The following is a 21,225-nucleotide window of genomic DNA, read 5'->3' as shown; positions in this document are numbered from 1 at the left end:
CATATAGAAAAAGTAATCTGTGAAGATGACTGATTAGCACAACAGTCAGAAGATACAACATAACTCAGACTATCCTTTTCCAGTCCATCTGTTAGCCTTGTGTTCATCTGTCTGACCAGGTCTCCGGGTGCATCTCGTCCATAAAGTTAAAATCTGTGATCCATAGGAATCATTTACCATGAAACCCATCTTCTAGAGCATGAGTCAATATGCATATTAGAACTCTCCTTAAGTTCCAAGGGAGAAACACAATTTTACCCTTGAATTTATAATAAATGATTGTTTTTTGAATACCATTTTCATACAACCTATTCTGTAAACAACTAAGACATCAGGCAATAATTGGTGCTTAGACTACACAAAAGATTGTCTGAAACTGAGTGCTTATTACATACATTCTCCTCTTCAACAGAGGAGACATTCAAGCAGCTTTTAAAAATAAGGCTTGAAATCTAAGGTAGTGGTTGGCTCCACCAAAAGCAGTTAGCTTCTCAGCTCCTGCTTTAAAAGGCTACTGGAAAGCACTATATTTGACTCTTCTAACCATGTTAAGATGCTTGAAAATTTGTGACAGAAAAAACTTAACCCTATTGTCTTGCATTGCTGGTACCCCTGTAGGTATTTGGGGGCTGCCAAGTGTATCTTCTCCAGGTTGAACAAGCTCTTTTCCCCTCATTTGCTCACCAGAGGGCCTCTTCTTCTGCCCCTGACCATTTTGGTTACTACCTACTAAACTCATTTCTGTTTCTCCCTTTCTTTTTTCCTGTGTTGGAGGGTCAACCTTGACATTGGACACCACTAAAAAGAGCCTGGGTCCATCTTCTGCACACCCTCCTTTCAAGTGTTTATTTACACTGATAAGAAAAAGTTCATTTCCCTCACCTGATTGCTGCTTTACTGCAGAATCAATTGAAGTCCAACCAATCAGGTTAGATGCAAGCACCATACAACAATCATTATCAATAAAAAAGGCAACAGATATGCAAAGTAGCTGATCAACCAGGTGTAATGGTGTACTTTGACACTAAAGTACTCCTCTTTTTGCCAAATTTTTAAACATTAAGAAGTTAAAAATTCTATCAAGACTTGGGGCTTGTTTGGGTTTGGGTTTTTTTGTCTGTGTCAGTTTGGCTTTTGGATTGTGGGGTTTTCTTTGTTTTTTTTTTTGAAATTTTGTTTGTTGGTTTTGTTTGGTTGGTTTTTGCACTGAGCAACTACTAAACAAAGTCAATTATATTTTCTATATAGTGAAACTCTGGAATTACCCACATGGCTGAAAACAGTCAGACCATTGCTAACATAATTGAAGCAAACTGTTGTACGACCAGTTGTAACAATAAAACATATCATGCAAAGTCAACTGATTGGCATAAAATTAAGCCCATAACAATTACTTGTACAAAATGGAAAATGGCATTTATTACCCATAAAATGTCATTAAAAGTCACAAAATACAGAGCATTAAGACTTGACCCTACCTTACAGCATAAAGCTTTCAGAATGGTTGGCCTGGTTATGCATGGTGCCTCTACTCAGATTTCAACCAGATTTAACAATGGAACAGCAAGAACTAACTTTATAAGAACATCCTAGATGCTAAAAGAATCTGTAGGCAGATGATCAATGTCCAAATGTAGAGATTGCCAAAAATCCCCAAGGTCCATTTAGCAAATGGCTAATTTTCAGAAATGCACACAGTCATATCACAGTTCTATAACATCCACGTTTTCAAATGCTTGGCCCAAACGCTAAAAAACTCTTCCAAATTGAACAGGAAATGATACAAGGATTTCATTAAACTTCTTGTACTTTTTAGCTCCGGTCAGAACAAGAGTTTGAACTCTCCCTGAAGCATTTGACACTGTCATCTAGTTCTGGTTTAGGTGATACCCACCCACCATATAATCTCAGGCACAGTAAGGGAAATAAGTATTTTATCCTCCAACAGCTTTGCTGGATCTCTATAGGAAGGACAGTAAATCTAGATGAGAACAGTATAAAAATACCTTTGTTCATAATCTCAACCAAGTGGCTTGGACCAATTGCTAAAATAATAACAATGCATTAACAGGAGATTGCTCAATACTCCATCTGTTTTTTTGCCAGCAAACTACTCACCACACCAATGTCTCAAACTCCCCAACATCTTTTGGTAGTTTTCTGCATTTTTGAACAATTTGTAATAAAACCATCCTCAGTTTTCACAATCAGTGATATGAAGACAACAGCCAATGATTTAAGAAGACAGAAATCTGAATCCCTGCTGCACTGACTAGAATAAGGCTACTCCAGATATCATTAAGGTAAACATTGAAGCAAATCCCTTTTAAATGACAGTAATAGCATCAAGCACTTTGACCTAGCTCTCTAATGAAAATAAAAGAACTGCAAATAGAAGACGGCTTTCTAATCTCTTGAAATACTTTGGAAATCTGAGTTTGCTTTTCTCTATACACCAACCAATATATGAAAAAAATTATATCCTTTTCAAAACCACGTTAATCAAACATCTAATATCCTTCCCCTTAAAATCATGTATTCGAGAGTAGTTTTCCATATGGTTTGTACTAAGTTTCTTTTGTTTTTTGCTAAGTGGAGAAGTGATTCATACAGGATGATTTATCATACACTGGCTCTTTCAACAAGATATCAATTGCTGTGAGTATTTTTCTGCACCAAATTTGTTCCTACATTCAGTAAAACACATTAACTGTAACTACAGGATCGAGCAGATGTTGCTAGTACAGAAAGTAATCAGAGAGTGGTTTGTTGCAGATCAAACATTCTCAGAAGACTGTTAGACCAATCATGTGCCATGCACTATCAAAGCAGACAGACCCCCAAATGCTGCAGTAAACTTCCTCAGGGCATGTGTCTTATCACATAAGTGATAATCAGCATCAAGGGACAAAAGTAGTATAACAGAGAATGGTCATTTTCTGTGTCATGGGCATATTCTTCTCTATTGATAATGGACTTCCTACAGCACTTCTCACAAACACTCTCACTGTGCAGTTGGTATATGATAAACAGTTTAAATCAAGATGTTTCAGTTCAATTTAGCTACTGGTATAACGTCACATAGCACAGATTTCCATACAAGGTCATTTACTCGTGACTCCTATGATGACAATGAAACCCCAGTCTTATGGCACCAAGCAGTAAGGATTAATTTGCTGTTTCACTGATTTCTTTAGCTCACTGAAGCCCATCTCAGAGAAAGCTGGCCTTTCTGCAAAAAAATCCTAGGTATCATTAAAAGGTGAAGCTCTAAAAATTAAACTAGGGCAAATGCTCAGCTTTGTTGCACCAAAATTGTTTTAGTTCTTCACCATGAAGACAACTTTTAAAAAATTAAGTCATACCTGCTTTGCCAGGTGCTTACCAGGCTGAATCTTAACAGCTCATCACTTTACAAACAGGAAGTTCCTTCTCTCATTCAGCTGCACTTCCATGCAATGAAGATTAAGTTGGTATCAGATAAGAAGAAATGAAAGGATCTTAGGATGTTTTCACTATACACACACATTTTGCACTATGTACCAGCCAGCTTGTACCATTAAAATGTGGTAATGGGCCAATGGTGTAATTACATTCACATAAAGATCAAGCATAGAAATAGCACGACATTGAGGATGCCTGCAACTCAGAGTGCCCTGAAGGTCAGCTCACAGGGGTGCATGTATGTATACTGTTTTGTCATGTCTCAGAAAAAAATATTATCATACCAACAGGAGGTACCAGGCAAAAAAAAAAAGACTGGTGAAATCAACCATGCACATAACAGTAGACCAAACCAGCAAACTACTTCATATGCTCCATCACTGTACCTTCATGAACAATGTCACTGCTTTACTCATTATAAGTAACTCTATACAATACAAAAGTTTTTCACTGCAGACTAAAAACTTGGCATTATCTGAAATCTTTGCACCTCGCTCATACTAAATACTTTGGTCATTAGCATCACACAGATAATCACATATGAATCACTTCTGGTTTTGGGCTATTCGGTAGTTAGAAAGCCACAAGGTAAGAATTAAAAATATTTATCCTTTACAAAAAAGCAAACAAAAAAAATTAAACCACCTCAGTTGTTTTTACACAGCTACCACAGCAGACTATCAGAATTCTTACAGGAAATCAACAGACTTCCCTTTACAGAATGAAGATGTGAACTGAAGCATCAAAATAGCAATCTCCCTGCAAGCCTCTACACATGCAAGAACATGAAAACTTCAGTGGCTTGTCAAACTAGTCTGAGTTAAAGCATTTGCCTGACTTGTAGTGACTTGGATGTCACCCAGGCCACAGTGACCTCCATGACATTGGAAAACTTCAAGAGGCCAATAAAAGCAGTGGAAAGTTAAAGATGCAGATGTTACACAGTGGATACAACATAATTTTTGGTCATAATGAAAAGATTTCTACAACTGCACATATCAAAGTAAGAACAGCAGGGTTGTTTTTATGTTCCTTCAGAAAAGGACTTTTTACCAGAGTTTCACAGGAGAAAAAAAAAAAGCAAACTGTATACAGGCAGGAAGATGCTTTATTTCCTATTAACCCTCATATTTTGGTTATGTTTCCTAACCTTTTGCTCCAAATAGTAACATTATAGACAATAATTCAATCTTGCTGGCCAAAAGGCCAACATACAGCAGCTGCTTTAGAAGGAAGTATAAAAGGATGCCTCTATAGCTAAAGGTGGAAAAAACGCAGTTTATCAAAGAGGAAAGATTCAATCTGAAACTGTTAGACAACTTCTTCAGTGCTTCAGACAACAGAAAACTAACAAAAAAAAAAAGGACCACCAACACCCAAACACTAACACCCCAAAACAACAAACCACAACCAACCAGATGATAAAAGAGCAGAGAATTTAGCCTTTCAGAACTGAAGGCCTGAAGAACATAGTAAAGGGGTTTCACAAACCACTACCAATGCCTCCCTCGTCCTTTTCAGGCACCAAACATTCCAAAGACCTACTATTATACTATGTATATGTTCATCCTTTCTCCAGAAGACAGCCACTTCCTGCTCTGTATATGGGGGCAACCTGAGAATGAAGATTTATATCATGAGGCTCTGTGTTTTCATGTAGTTATCAATCTACACTCATACAAAAGTGTAGGTAACACTACCCAGTTGGCCTAGAGCTAACTGAAATTATACAATCCGTGGTCAACTCCTGCCATGGGGGCTACTATTTGGAAAAAACCAACATGTTAGAAAAACAACCTTTTCCTTCTCAACTGCTCTGTACTTCTGGTAGTCAGTGGAGGGTTACAACAATGGATTTGACACCACTCACATGGTGTGACCCCACTGAACCAAGGAAGTTTTGAGTCAACCTTTTCAGGTTTCAGTTTTCTCATCTACATCACATGGGCTAATAATTCACAGCTCTCGTACAAAATTATTTTAACTGATAAATTACAGAATTGTTTCAGAGTACAGTAACAACTCTTAACAGGTAAACATTCTCTCCATCAAATGTCTTCTAATACATGTTCTTATAATCAATGGAAGAAACAGAGCACTACTAGGAAAAGCAGTGCTCTAACCTGCCATGCTTTTACTGTAGTGCCTGATTCTAAAGATTATAATATTAATCCCCACACACATTCCCTTGATTTACATAGATTAATTATTTTAATTCAGTCTTGCTGTATTGTGTGTGTGTATTTGGGTAAATATAATGGAAAGTAGATGGCAATAAATGAGGAGGGAAAGTCACATAATTTTCTGTGTGTACACAGATACCAACCAAAGATGTTTACTTAATTTTATCAAAGCAATATCTCTGGAAATTAAAACTTTAATGAAAGCAATAACTGAAGCATAAGCAAAACAATATTAAAGCTCCAATATAATTTTTCATTATATTAAAGGTTTAAAAACTGTTTTCCTGTTTTAATTCTACAGTGCACAGAAAGGAATTTATTAGTTTTTAATATTATTATTCAGTTGTACGTACTTGGAGAACAATCTACACATATAATGTCACCAGGGAGTAATACAAGCAATAAACTGTAAAAATTCAAAAATGATCACTACAGAATATGCAAGAGTATTTTAATAACTGGAATGAGGCTTTTTGTTATTAATGATATGCATCAAAAGCAATGCTGCTGATTCCCACAATGAGAGCATTACGATGCATTTCATAACTGATAAGAAGGCTCTTTGCAGTTTTTCAAATTAAAAACTCTCCATTTCTAAAATGAACATGACTTATCAATGATTGCAGCTTTCAAAGGCTAATATCCTGACATTCAAGACTCACTTTTGACAAAGAAGTAGCCCTATAATAAATTGCTTATGAAAGAAGAAACAGGAATACACATTACAATTAACCTTTTTATTTTCCTTTGCTTTGATATGAGTTCATCATTTTAGTTTGGAGAAATGCTAGGCTGAATCCCAAAATATAATGAGTTAGAACATTTTGAAAGGTAAATAAAGTTTTTGTATGTCTTCAATTTGCAGAAAACCTACTGAGATTCTCTGTCAAGCCAGAAGAGTTGCTTAGAGACTTCCCAGTCTCCCTCTAACAAAAAATCCAAACCTATCATTTCTTGAAAAGAACACTTGTGGGGTTTTTTTATTAATATGCAATCTTCAGTAATTTAACAGCTTTGATATATCAATTTACTTTCTATAAAACTCTCATTTAATTTTTCTGCCTTTGAAAAACCAAATGTACGTGAATTCTGTACATGGTGGAAAATTTTCTGCAGAACATTGCAGAAAAATCAACATTGTGTTTTAATTAATTTTTTTTAAACTTTCCAACTTGGAGAAAATTACTATGCATGTTTGAAACAGTAGAAGAAATGCAGTTCCATAATTTCATGTTATAAATTAAAGAAAAAAAATGGCTAAACCAGGACAACCAGGTATCATAAACTCCTATGAATTGCAAATTATCAAGGTATACCTTGTATTTACAAATCAGCAGCAAAATGTGGCAGTCAGCAGACAGGAGAGTATAATTCATTGAGAATTACAACTGTTTGATAATAAAACAAAATATTATCTACTAATGATAGTTTCCACAGAATGAATCAATGCCTATGCTGTAAAGGTACAAAACTTTAAAAGAGTTATTATAGACAGAAAATATTAAATTAGAGCTCAGAGAGAAGAAAAGCAAAGTTATGGAAACTCTTAAATTCCTCACTAGGGCTGAAATATCCCTATCATTTCTGTTTCCAGCTCGTCCTACTGACATACCTGGCTTACTACAGATCATGTGAATCAACAAGAGATACAAGCCTCTTATTCATTTATTTGGATTCTTTCAAACAGGTCTCTGCAAGACAAGTTATACACATGTATTCTCCAACATCAGGAAAAGATACTCTTGTTAGTAAAATATTTGCCCTGCTTTGCTCTCTATTGACTCTGATAAGACAGGGATACTCCAGTCTTACCAGGCATAAAATTGGCCTGTCAGTGTTATGAGTGCTGGGTGCCTTTGATTTGAGGGCAGTGTGAAGGGATAACAATTTAATAGTATAAAGTAGTTTTTACATGACCAGTATAATACTACTCTTAGGCTAACTAGTGAGCTAACTCTTCTCTAGAGAGAATATTCTGGTTTTGCAATAGTGAAGACACCCTCAAAATCTAACTCCAAAAAAACATAAACTAAAAATCTAACTCTAAAAAACAAACTAAAAATCTACCTCTAAACTTTTTAGGATGTCAGATAGCAATAGGACTAGGTGGAATGGAGCAAAACTAGAAGTGAGTAGGTTCAGATTGGATGTTAGGAAGAAATTCTTCCCCATGAGGGTGGTGAGACACTGGAACAGGTTGCCCAGGAAGGTGGTGGAAGCCTCATCCCTGGAGGTTTTTAAGGCCAAGCTGGATGTGGCTCTGGGCAACCTGATCTAGTGTGGTGTCCCTGCCCTGGGCAGGTGGGTTGGAACTGGATGATCCTTAAGGTCCCTTCCAACCCTAATAACTCTATGATTCTAAACTCCCTGAACCTAAAGTATTTGCTTCACTCAGCATCATTTTATTATTAAAAACATTATTCAGATCTAAGTATCTCCTGTTGATCAAGGTTTATTAGCAATTAACACTCTGACATTCATTGTACAAGTCTCTCCATAAGTCTCTGTAAGTCTATGGACATTTGTTCAGACAAACAAGATTAAGTTTTTGATTGTAAAAAAAATAAATAATTTAAAGAAAAACCGTTAAGCACTAATGTAAAAATATCCTAATCAGCAGTGCTCATTATAATGAACTAACCCAAGGCCATTCAGAACATATAATACTACTTTTTTTTTTTAATTCAGTCCATCTAGCAAGTTTTGTTGATAATGTGGATCTACTGTACAAGAAGTGTTGTTACGTGATGAATTTAATGCAAGATGCATCAACTTTCATTACCCCAAATCGTTCATCCTGTAATCTCACTTACTGGCTATCCTGAAGGATTTCATTTGTGTTTTAAGGGCAATTACATTATCATATCTTTCCTCATCAATAATCCAGTTTCTAAGATGTGCTAAATGATAAGGACAAAGGACAAATAATTATTCACTTAAGAATCAGACAGTGCAGGAAAGTGAAGATCTATTTCCATTGTCATGTAAATCCTGTAGGAATTGTTTCAGTTTAATAAATGTGATGGCTCCTGCTATCCCTATTTTACAGCAGAAGAAACTGAGACATTCTCAAACTCTTCAAAAGCAAATCCTAGCTGCTTTCCCACAAAGTGTTGGCTAATTTAAAGATTGGTGCCAATTTAAACAATAGTCTTAAATTAACCAGGGCAACAGTAACAAATTTCACCTTGTGGCAGGTTGAAAAGAGTTGTGGTTTATCATGTTTTCAAGTGGAATCCATTCTGCTTTCAGCTAGCACATATAATCAGATTGTCTGCCTGCCTGCAGGTGGCCAGTATCAGTCAAATGACAGTTTTAAGAGGTATCTCAACATTATAAAAAGCATGCAAAGAAACCTGTAGTTCTGAAACTTGAATTCTTCAGTATTCATTGTGTTACAGTAGTGCAAGAAGAGAAAAACATTAGAACACAGAAAGAAAAAGGATAAAATAAGGGACCAGCCTCAAATATATCACATTAGAAACATCACTGTTTATAAAATTATTTTCTAGGTTTTTTAAAAATCCTACTAAAAACCTCCAAATGGTCCATCTTAAGTTTAAAATATGAACACAACTAGGAATGGATTTTTATTACATACAATCCCTTCAATCTACTTATGCCAGTGAAAGAGGTAGAAGGCATCTCAGGACAACAATTTGTTTATGGGAATTTAAGTGTTTTCACAAATGTAGCTTTCAACTATTTTAATTATATTAAGGTACTTTCCTGCAACATGCAGTATTATAAAAAGGATTGATGGAATCAGAGAAATTGGCTAGACATAAGTGTAAGCACTCCAGAAGTATTCTGAAGTCAGGATCACCATGGATTCATGCATTTGCTGAAAAAACAACTGAAAGGAAAAAACCAAAATGTGTGTTACCAACAACTTTGTGAATCAGTTCCTTAATTCTGTCTTTCCCTTTTTCATGAATTAACACTATAATATTTTTATTCAGTGAAGAAACTGAGGAGTCTTCATTTCTTCTGTGAAAAATCTACTTTCTCCCCTTTGCTAGGGATCTTTCTTTCATCTCAAGAGGAAAGCTACTAACATCAGAATATATCATCATCATATTTCTATTGCTATGCTTTCCTACTATAATTCAATGCACTCACAGCCATTCCAGACAGTCCAGGACTACAGAAACATTCTAAATGCACAGCTAAGCATTTCTGACACAATCTTAGAATATTAAATCCTACATAGAAGTTTAAGACTTTTGATTAAATCTTTAAGTACTTCTGGTGCAAATATTTAGAGATCTACTACTGAAGTTGCAAGCTGAACAAGCTTATCATTAATGCCAGAAATACTTCATGCTTATCCTAGAGATCTACTTTATATAGATTAAGAATCTCTTGCAGGAAGTAGAAAAATGAAACATAGAAAGTCTAGCAGATGCCAGAGATCATTTACAATTCCTGGACTGAGTCAGAGTTGCCTCTGAAGGGAAGAAATGACTTGATGTTACAAAAATCAACTAAATGTCTGGATTAATGAAATTCCCTTTGACTTCTGTCGGCTTTGGGATAAAATTTAAATGGGATTCATAGCAATAAAAAGCAAAAGAAAGGTTCAAAACCAGAAAGTATCTTGATTAAAACTAAATTGATTTTATTAATAATCCCATGCAAACTTTATTCTTCAGACATTTTCAGAGAGCTTTTCTCAAGTAATAAAACTCTCAGAACCAGCAACTCCTCTACTAAAGGAGCTCTTTACAAAGTAGAGGAACTGGCCATAGCTTGTTCCTTTTTCTTGTGGCCACCTCGTTATTTAAAGATTACATTCTAATTACAGATGCACAAAGTACTTTGATTTGGATGGTATTATTTCAGTACTATGCCAGGTTCTGTGACATGAACAATGTGATCCATAAAACAGCTGCACTTAGGGAAGGTCTGCGTGGGCTCAAAATACAGATCTGCTTACAGGAGGACACTGAGGTGCATTGAATATTTGTACCATATGTGAACAGTTCATATTAAAAATGGTAATATTATTGTGTCACCTTCTGAAAACTTCTTTCCTGCTTTGAATACAACTGAATTTTTCATGTGTCTGAAGCAAATCACTACTACAGTTGTTCTAGTAAGGTTCCAAACCTGTTGCTTCATTAATACCATGGGAAACCATTTCTTATCTTCTCATAACACTTCAAAACCTATTGCAGGTTTCTAGCCCCAAGCTTGGTGGGGTTTTCATTTGTTTGGGGTGTTTTGGTATTTTTTTTAAAGCTCTTTCAATAGCTTTTTTGCTATAGAGGCTTAATTTAGTCTAGAATATTATTTACAGCAATCACCTCTGCACATTATTTGATTCTAATTTTGTTGGCTTTTCTGTACCTTTCCAAATACATTGACTTTGGCACCAACTTGGAAAATGACCTCCATGCATGACTTTCTAAGGTGTTTATATCTGCTTTGAAAATCTATTCTCAGAATCAAACTTTACACTTGCTCAAGTACAAATTAAATTTATAACTGCTAGAAGTATATGTGAATACACAAGGAACATCTACAGATCCTGAAAATACTAAGGAACATGTACAGATCCTGAAAACACTCAAGTATACTACTGCTAGGAAGTCCTGGGAGATGCAGAAATGGCAAATAAATACACCTCAAGTCAGCATTTTCCTGTTCTCACATGCACTGCTTTTGTTCAAGCTAGATGGATAAGTTCAAGGCAGACCACCTTAAGGTTTTTCACAAGAAACAATTTTATATTCCTTGAATACAAATATAAATATTAACAGTCACATTAACATAAATGTAAGTATTAACTTAATTGTTGGTTACATCCAAGTACTTCATGTTTAAGTTCTTGAGCTTTGCAGAACAGAATCTGCATACAGGAAAATCATTAAAGAGACAACACAGCTTGCTGGTATGGGAATAGCTTCAGTAAAGCTGCATTTATGTTATGCATATTTATGTTGCTATTGTGTACTGTGAAAGATTTTCACATTTGCTTGGTCAAGTCATATCTCTTCTTCCCCACCTGATTCTTACATTATTGTGGTTTTTAAAACCTGTGACTTACAAGTACTTAAACTCTACCTAATGGTAATTTTAAAGGCTGTTGAATGGCAGTTAAGATTTAATCAACACCAACAGAAGAGAAACTCAGGTTTAAAAGGTTCTTAAGGCCCAAAGGAATCCTGTGCTGCTATCACTGGGAATTTTAACCAGTGTTAAAAATGGTGTAGCTCATTTTGACAATGCAAAGAGTGCAGTGATACCACTTACTAGTGTGAATGATCCTGCAAATGGCAAGCAAGTAGTGTATATGTAGAGAAGGAAAGCCTCCTCCTGCAAGAACTGGCTCTGGAGGGTTAGGAAAGCACTTACCAATGTTGATGTGTTTTAATACTAACCCATAATTAATGTGATTTAACTTGCAGACTCCTAAGCAAACATGCATTTGATAGAAAAACAAGCTTAATTAGAGAGGTTAATTTTTATTCACACACATAATTAAGATGTAAACCCAGTAACTATATTAGCTCCATGTCTGACAGCTATTTTGTTATTATGTTTGATATTCTTCCCAATTCAATGCATAGCTGAGATTGGTTTACCTGGAAGGTATTTCTATAGCAATTGTCCTTTTCATTTTCATTCTGACACATTCTATTCTTATTCTTTAAGAAAATAAGCCACATAAAGATTAGGGGGAAAAAAGACAAACCAAAAACCCCAATTCCACAGGCAAGTCATGCAAGAGAAAGAGTGCTGCATAAAGTAAGAGCATGTAAATAGATTGAAAACTCAGTGTCTGTAATGTCCAAATAGCCTAAGGTACAATATACATAACTAAAAAAAAGATTGTATCTTGAAAAAATTATCTTTGTCAGTTTTACCCCCAAAATGCTTTCACAGGGAGATCAATTATGGCTTTTCAATAGAAAACTATGTCTTTTAAATTGCTCAGGATATGAAAAGTGGAAAAGCTTCTAGGAACAGAATAGTGTCTGCCTTGTAGCTCTTTCTCCACAGCCCTCTTCATAACCTTCCTGAGTTCAGCTGCCAATGTACCAAGAGTCCTAGGCTCAGTTCTGACACATACAGCTTGTGCTCCTGAGAAAATTGCTAAGTTGTGGAAGACTCTTCCAAGACCATTCTTGCTGTAGTTCTGTCTTAAATTAATATTTTTTGATGGTTGGCTCACAAGCTAGATATTCTCACTTCATCACACAACAAGGGTCTGATTCTTGAGTTGTGGAATGGTTCGAACCCCACAAGCAGAGTAATAAAATGTTACTGTAACACTGCCACAGACAAAGAGGGGAAAAAATACTTAAAATAAATTGAGGTACTTTTATAACAAAACGTAATAAGTACTACAATCAAACCAAGCGGGAGAGGCAAATCACGGGAAAAGGAATACTGAAGCTCAAGATTTACAGTGAAATCACACATATGTATCCATACAGCAAGATAGAAAATTCAAAATAAAGAGCAAAATGCCTTAAAAGAAGTGAAGTGGACAGATCCTGGTCAGACTAGAAGAGCGAGTTTTCTGCCTTAAATGAAATGCACTTGCTACTAATAAACGCCCTACCCCATAACTTGAAAAGCATTTGCAGTTGAGGCTGCATGCAAGACAGAACTATTTCTCAAACCAGTGTTGCATCCTCTTCATTTTGTGTTTTGCAGTATTCCAACACTTAGGATTCTTGTATTAACCATCTGCATATTTTCTTCAGCTGTGATTCAGTAACAGAACATTCTGTCTCATGAGTATATATGACTCATGACATGAAGCACAATATGTTTACATAAGAATAGTTGTGCTTTAGAACAAGCTGTTTAACAGTAGATAATGGCATCTCACCAGGAAAAGGAGAAAAAAAAAAAGAGAGTTTGCAATAATCTATATGAAATGTGATTTTTTTTTTTTTTTTACCCTTCTACAATTCAAAGATTTTAAAAAGCTATTTCAAGGATGATTTCGATTGTGTAGACTATGTATGCCTAGGAAGCACACATTGACTAACCCTGACAGAGAACTAAGATTTAAGTTCACTTTTAAATTCTTCAATATTAATCAACATGCTTGTCTCAAGGCTAGGGTCTTGACTCCCTTGAATAAACTCAAGAGCTTCCTTTGTTTTAAAAAGGCACAGTGAGGTTTCTCTATTTTTAACTATTAACATACATTTTACATGAGTCAAGGCAATCAAAACAAGTTTCACCATTGCTTAGGGAAGTTACACTTCTTTATCAATAAAGAAGTCTTAGTTATACAGCTCTGGGATGCACTGCTGGGTTAAGGAACAACATCATCAGGGGGTCTGATCAATGTGTATAAATATCTGCAGGGTGGGTGTCAAGTGGAGGGGGCCAGGCTCTTTTCGGTGATTCACAGTGATAAGACAAGGAGCAATGGGTTCAAACTAGAACATAGAAGATTTTACCTCAACATGAGGAGAAACTTCTTCACAGTGAGGGTGACAGAGCACTTGAACAGGCTGCCCAGGGGGTTTGTGGAGTCTCCTTCTCTGGAGACTTTCAAAACCCACCTGGATGCATTCCTATGCAGACTACCCTAAGTGATCCTGCTCTGGCAGGGGCATTGGACCTGATGACCTCTTGAGGTCCCTTCCAACCTCTGATATACTGTCATAATTGGGTTTTATTTTATCTATGAAAGTTCTTTCACCACAAGAGACTCTTAAAAGACCAGACCATCTTCATCAAGATCTCTCCAGAGAAGCCTATAGAGGAAGTGTTTTTTAATAAAAAGTGTTTACTGCTTGGCTGATTTTCATTTAGTTCCCCTGGTCACTGCTCACTTTGACAGGCCTGTAGTTAATAGCATAATTGTTAAGACCAAGGAATAGCATTTCTTATCACTCTGGATGTAGGACCCCAGAAATCTATGGAACAAAAGAAATGACTTGGCATTTTTAACATATTGAAAACTCCAAACTTCATAAGGCCAATCTCATCCCAGAAATTTATATCTCAGATTCCACCTGGCATTGAACAATGGTCTAAACCCTCCATTTCTAGCTGTCACTGCAGTCAAATCATTCAGACTAGTATAGTACACACTATATTATGTTTATTCGTTGCATAAGTAAACAGTGCTTACAATACTCACCTCTGTATTGGTTTTTCCTAGCCTTACCCTTCAAACCTGTCTACATTCATTTCTATTCCACTCACATGTATACTGCTTCCTATTTATGAGCGAATATCTGGTCCTGAGCTCAATTTTTTAACCAGATGCAGAGACTGTTTGCGAGCAGTCTGGAAACACCTTCAAAATTTTCCTGACTGGGGCAAAGTCTGAAAATGGAATGCATTTATAAACTGTAAGCAATTACAGAATTTTGAAGTATTCATTTATAATCTATTTTTAACTCATATATTGCCTTAGTTGTGTCTGTCCTCATCTGCCAAACTGTCTCAATTCCAAACTCCCAGGCACCTCACAGTGACCAGTCCTTTCACATACATCTAGGCTAAGTAAAGCAGTTGGCAAGGATTACCACACTGTGCATAAATACAACATTCTAAACAGATGGATGCATTTATTCTTAGCCCTTATTTCAAAAGAACACATTGGGAAGACTCAGAAATATATCAAGTGTTCATTCTGTGATGGGTCATGCATACAAACCTGCTGAAAACTATGGCAGTAGTTGTAAATTACAAAAAGCTGCAGTCTAGGGTCTCATAACTGGTTGTCCTAGATATTTATAAGGATATACATACTAATGATGATGAAGCAGTTGTCCATGGAAAAGCTGATTTAGAGAATACTCAGTTTTATCTTTCTGACAGCTCACATGGGAGCACATACAGTATTCATTTCTTTTCATTGTGCTAGAGTCAAATGAGAATATTGTTTAAAGATAAGGGGCAGTATCATCCCACTTGTGTGACCTACTTACTCTATTTAATACTTCCAGTCTTCAGCAAGAATGGTTTAGAGACAGGATAAAATTAAACTCACAGCAATACAAAATTTAAGCAATTCCATTTAAACAAAGAAGACTTATTCCACTATTACTCCAAAATGACTGAGGTCAGATTGTGACCTACAACAAAACCTTTTCAACGTTTCTCCTTTATCCAAATATGAAAACGATATCAAGGATGAAGTACTGAATTCTCTGTGCCAAGTAGGATTCCATCTGGATAATACTCATATTTTGGGTCATATTAAAGGATTAAACCTAGTTTATACCAATATAGCTTAGCTGCAATTTAATTGTCATCACTGTGACAGTTTTGGAAACAGAACCTAAAGTTCTCACACACAATCCCTCAAAACCATTATGACATACTGCGTTTTACCTTGATGTCATGGCCTAGAACACTTTTGCCCCTCAACCATCCACCCAAAGAGGAATAATTCACCTTACTCTGTCTCGGAGATCTGTTCTTTAAGATCCATCAGAAATAAGTTTCAATTAATTATGTACAGGTATCTTAAATTATCCTTAAGCAGAAGTTCAAGCCAATAAAGATCAGAAGTAATTTAGCCCTAAGCATTCTCTTTCTGAATTTCTTGTTCATGATCATGGACATATCTGTTATGTTTTCTAGTAAGGTCACTTCATGTCAAAAGCCATTCCACTACCATATGGCAGTGAAAGATCAGGAAGCATTTAAAAAATAAGCTTAAGGTCTTAAGGGTATGAAAAATTGAAATAAATTTATCCGCCACTTGAAATGCAATGTGCAAGCTTGCTCCTCTTCTGAAACACGTACTAGAGAGACTCATATTATCCCTTCATAAAGTAGAGTTTGTGATATTGAGAAATAATATACTGGGCTGGACTGGTCTTTTCCCAGCGTGTTTTTTTACAACCTACGCTTTACTCCTACTAGGACAGCAAATGAACACAACTAAGACAAAGCAGCTTGGTCTTGTTTAGAGCACAAATCATCGGTAGAACCAAAGCCACTTTCAAAATGTTTTTAGACTTTGTCCCTTTTTCCATTGTCATCTCTCAAACTATGACCACTATGCATAGATGAAGAAAATTAGATATTTTAAACACAAAATCCTAAGCTATCCTCTAGCTCCCCAGAAAATAGCTCACAGCTTGACCAATGCACCACAGATGAATGCCATTAAGAATATATATTGGTCTGCTTACTATACCCTTGGTACAAAGATTGTGAACTTCACTGAGGCATGAGAAATTGATTGTTTTTCAAATGCCAGGGGGAAACTTTCTGTGCCCTGTCATGAACACGCTGATATGCAAAAGCTATTTATTTTGACTCCAATTAGCATAAATTCATTAAAACAACTGAGGAATAAAATAAACCTTCTCAAGGATCACCTTTTAAAGACCTTGGTTCAAGCACAGACTAGTAATATTTTCAATGAGAATTCCATTTGTCAGCTAACACAGTAGCAATGCGAGTTAAGAAACCATGCAGATCAGCAATGGGATAAAGAATCAATACACGTTTCTCATTAGAAGTATTTGATTCTTAAAATTCTCCCAGTCAAGTGTTTAAGGAATAGCTATTAGAGTCAAACATCATGATTTTACTTTAAAGTCCTTTGCCAGACTAATGTATGAAGGCAAAGAACAGTAGAATGAGTAAATGCAGAAGTATTATGTGGTGCTTATGATGAACGTCTGGCCAAATAAAAGCAGGGAGTTGCCTATCCCACAGCTAAAAGTAATGGAGGAAGCATTCCCTTCATAAGTTGATGACATCACTCAAGATTGCCATATATTATCCTGGACAGCATATTTGGAAGCAAAATCATTTTGTAACACACATTGGAAACCAAAAATAAAAAGAATCAAGAACTCTTTAAGTTTCCCCAGGTTAAAACCAAATCATCAATAAGCACTTCTGCCAACATATTTCACTTTCAGTTACTGAGGACTGAAACACCTAAGATTTGGTAAAAAGTCATGAAAGATCAAGCAAGAGAAGTATAAGCAAGTCAGGCTGATTCCAGTCCCTGGGAATAAGTTTCTGGGCACAAAATTGGCATGATTTTGGGGACCAACTGAACAACCCAGTTGCCTTTTACAATGAAATGATTGAATTTGCAAAGATGGAGAGAGCAGCAAATATGATTTACCCCAAGTTTATCAAAACATTCACCACTCTCTCTCACAGTATTGCAGTTGAAGTTGGGATTTTACGGCCTGCCTGGATAGACAGCCCAAGAGGAAAAAATCTGGTTGGACAATCAATTAGGTTGAGACGATAGTGATTAGTGGCTCATACTGTAACCTGAATGGTGATAAAAGTACAGTATTGAAGGCACCCATTCTCAGATTTTTCCTACTTACTATCTTTATCTTTTACAACATAAACTGGGGAAAGTCTTATAGCTAGAAGATGTCACCCTCCTGAATTCTACAGATGACACCTATTGTTAAATATTCTCAACAGATCTGCAAAGCACAGTTTTCCTCTCATTCTTGTCTACATTATCACAGATAAACCTTCATTTTATGAAAGGATCACAATTTCAATACGTGCCCTTGAATTACTTTTCTTACTAAGTTTCTTCCTAAAGCATTTTTTAATGTAGTTCCTGTTCTTCCCTGACGCATATTTCACTTCCTCAATTTGAGCTAAGAAATTAGCAGTATTTCAGTCCAGATACCTTACAGAAAAGGCTCAAGTAGGTAAATAACTACTAAAAAATGCAAAATAAACTCCCCACCAAGTCTGAAATTCTGTTACATTTCTCCTCAAAGGTTAATAAATAAAAAAAAAAAATGAAAACTTGAGTCAAAACACATTTTATTTGTTGGCTATAATCAACTCAACCTTACAACAAAATGAAAAATCAGAATATACCAGCAGCACTTGTCTGCAGTTTTAAAAGAGAGAACAAAATAGGAGTGAGCAAGGCTATTGCTCTAGTCAGAGATAGGAGCCAAAAAACAAGACAAGAAATAAATCAACAACAGATTTTAATCTGGAATGATTCTTCACATTAAAAATGTGAGTCTTTCTAAAGACTTAGCATAATACTTTCTGTTAGAGAACCTGCCATGTCCCCATATATACGGCAATAAAATGTATAGGGACAAATGTATGAGAATGGCCTTCCAGTATCTGAAGGGGGCTACAAGAAAGCTGGGATGGGAATTTTTAGGGTGTCAGGTAGTGATAAGACTGGGGGGAATGGAACAAAACTAGAAATTAGTAGATTCAGACTGGATGTTAGCAAGAAGTGGTGAGACACTGGAACAGGTTGCCTAAGGAGATGGTAGAAGCCTCATCCCTGGAGGTTTTTTAAGGCCAGGCTGGATGTGTCTCTGAGCAACCTGATCTAGTGTGAAGTGTCCCTGCCCACAGCAGGGGGGGAGAGGGATGGGGTGTGGAACTAGATGATCCTTGAGGTCCCTTCCAGCCCTAATGATTCTATGATTCTAAAACTCTCCTAGCTAACAACAAAACCAGAAATTGCACTCAGACTCCCAGTTGAAGACAAGCCTTTACTTTGACTTACTGAAGAGAGTGAGCTAAGTAAGAAAAAAAAAAAATTACAACAACATCAGGTTGCTCTGCATCCAACACATTTTATGTAGTAGCTGCTGACAACTATCTGGTACCTATTCAAGATGTGAAAATACAAGGGTTTACACCCTTGTACTTTGGTTACACACAAAGACAACTGCTCACAAATAGCAAGTGCAAAGATAGGCGTCACAAGATTCTGACGCTTCAGCTCTTGCCTAATAAGTCAGAACCTCTTTCAGCCTGTTTGGCCATATCATAACATGCTTAACAGGACTAACTGAAGCCTGCATTCTGCCAGGAATCATGGGCTAGAGATGAAATAAGCTGACTGCAGCAAAGTTCTGGTTATCAAGCCTGCACCCTGTAATTCTGCCAACCTGATGGACATAATAGCAACACACTGTTGCTTTGTCAATGCTGGCAGTTTTCCAGACAATGACTTTCCTGCATCCAGCTGCTGTGTTGAAATAATTTGTTGACACTTAAACCTGGGATCTCAATTTCTGCTTCAAGAAACACATACCTTAAGAGGAGATATATAGGTGAGAATGACATTATTGATAGAGGATGTCCAGGAATACTAATTTGATCATATTCCAGCATATCCCAGGGTGATGTCTGCTGTGCTAACATTTCCAGGGAAGTGCATTCAAAATGAGAAACTGGTTATATTGGATGGACACATTAAAAGGTAAGACTTGAGCACAAGAACCAAGTTCATCCATGTAGAAGTTCATCATCTTCCTTCAGGTAATGTTGAAGATGACTATGGCAATACAAAAGTGACTTTAAATAACTGCTGTCAGTTTCTATTTTTCTTAATGCCCATTCGAATCACGTGTTTTAAAGCCTCTCAGTGGGTTAAGTTTCCAGACAAGTCTGATTTAAACCATAAAAAAGCGCACAGCCTGCAAGATAGATTCTGCCTACGAGAACACATGTTGTATCGTGATATCTGCCCTAGGATCTGTGGTCCCTCCTCCATCACTGGAGACATGCTCAGTAAGTGTTTAACCCCCACTAGGGCATGTGACAGATTAATGCTTGGTGAGACAGGTTAATGCTGCTTGATGTAAAGAGATTGCATGCAGACAGCAGCCACAAGATCAAAAGCTGTTTGGTTTGCACAGAGAAGACCAATGTTCACTCCCCACATGTGACAGCTGAGAGGATCTGCCCCCCCCTTACATTACTATATGTACAACTAGATGCCAGTCAGACACATTTGATCATGTATTTACCTCTTGTGAAAGAATCTACAGAGCTCAGTATACAGTTCCATAGCAGCCACATGAGCCTTTCCAGGAAAAAAAAAGAATTATGCACAACTCTAAATAAAACATCTAGTATTATAAGTGTGATTTTAAATTTTGCTCAACTTGTCACATTAACTGAGTTCTCATAGCAGTTTTTAGTGAAAGAAAACAAACATACCAGAATTTACATTGAAAGTGTAGACATACAGTGATTCAACCCCTTTGCTAAGACAACAGTTCTGCTTAGATCAACCTAAGTACAAGCAAACTCTGAACAAGAAAACCACCAGAATTTCTTGATTAGTATTTCTGACATTTGAGGAACACTGGAAAATCTTTTTAGCATTGTTTCTCGACAAGAAATTTTACATTTATGTAGAAAATAGAGTTAAACTTCCCTTATTGTAAATTAAGCTTCCCTTAGTGCAAATTCTTAGAGAAGACTGTATTAAGAAACACCTCAGGTTGTGCCTGCTGCACTTCAAGAAACACCAACTCTTCCTATATAGAAATTCTGGCCAATATTTAACATGAGGAAGTATCAAAAGGAAAGGAACTACACTTACACAAGCAGACAGCACCAATATTTTTAACTGAGAGATCACTAAAGAAAGCTAATGCTAGTTTAATGTTTTCATAGCAACTTCAGTGTAATTCTAATAAATTACAAATTTCATTTTGTTACATGATTGAGTATTCTGCTGCTTTACATTGAGATGGCCACCATCCTAGTAATTGCTGAGCCAGATTAGGTGACTTGTCTTCCATTTGCCTTTTTACCAGCTTAGCTAAGGGACTTCTTTTCATACATTATAAAATAATTTCACTGAATAATATCTTGTGAGATGCCAAAGGAATTT

This window comes from Indicator indicator, chromosome 10 (assembly GCF_027791375.1).
Source record: "Indicator indicator isolate 239-I01 chromosome 10, UM_Iind_1.1, whole genome shotgun sequence".
Classification (NCBI taxonomy): domain Eukaryota; kingdom Metazoa; phylum Chordata; class Aves; order Piciformes; family Indicatoridae; genus Indicator; species Indicator indicator.
The sequence above is the reverse complement of the archived record's forward strand: the minus strand, read 5'-3'. Positions refer to the sequence as shown.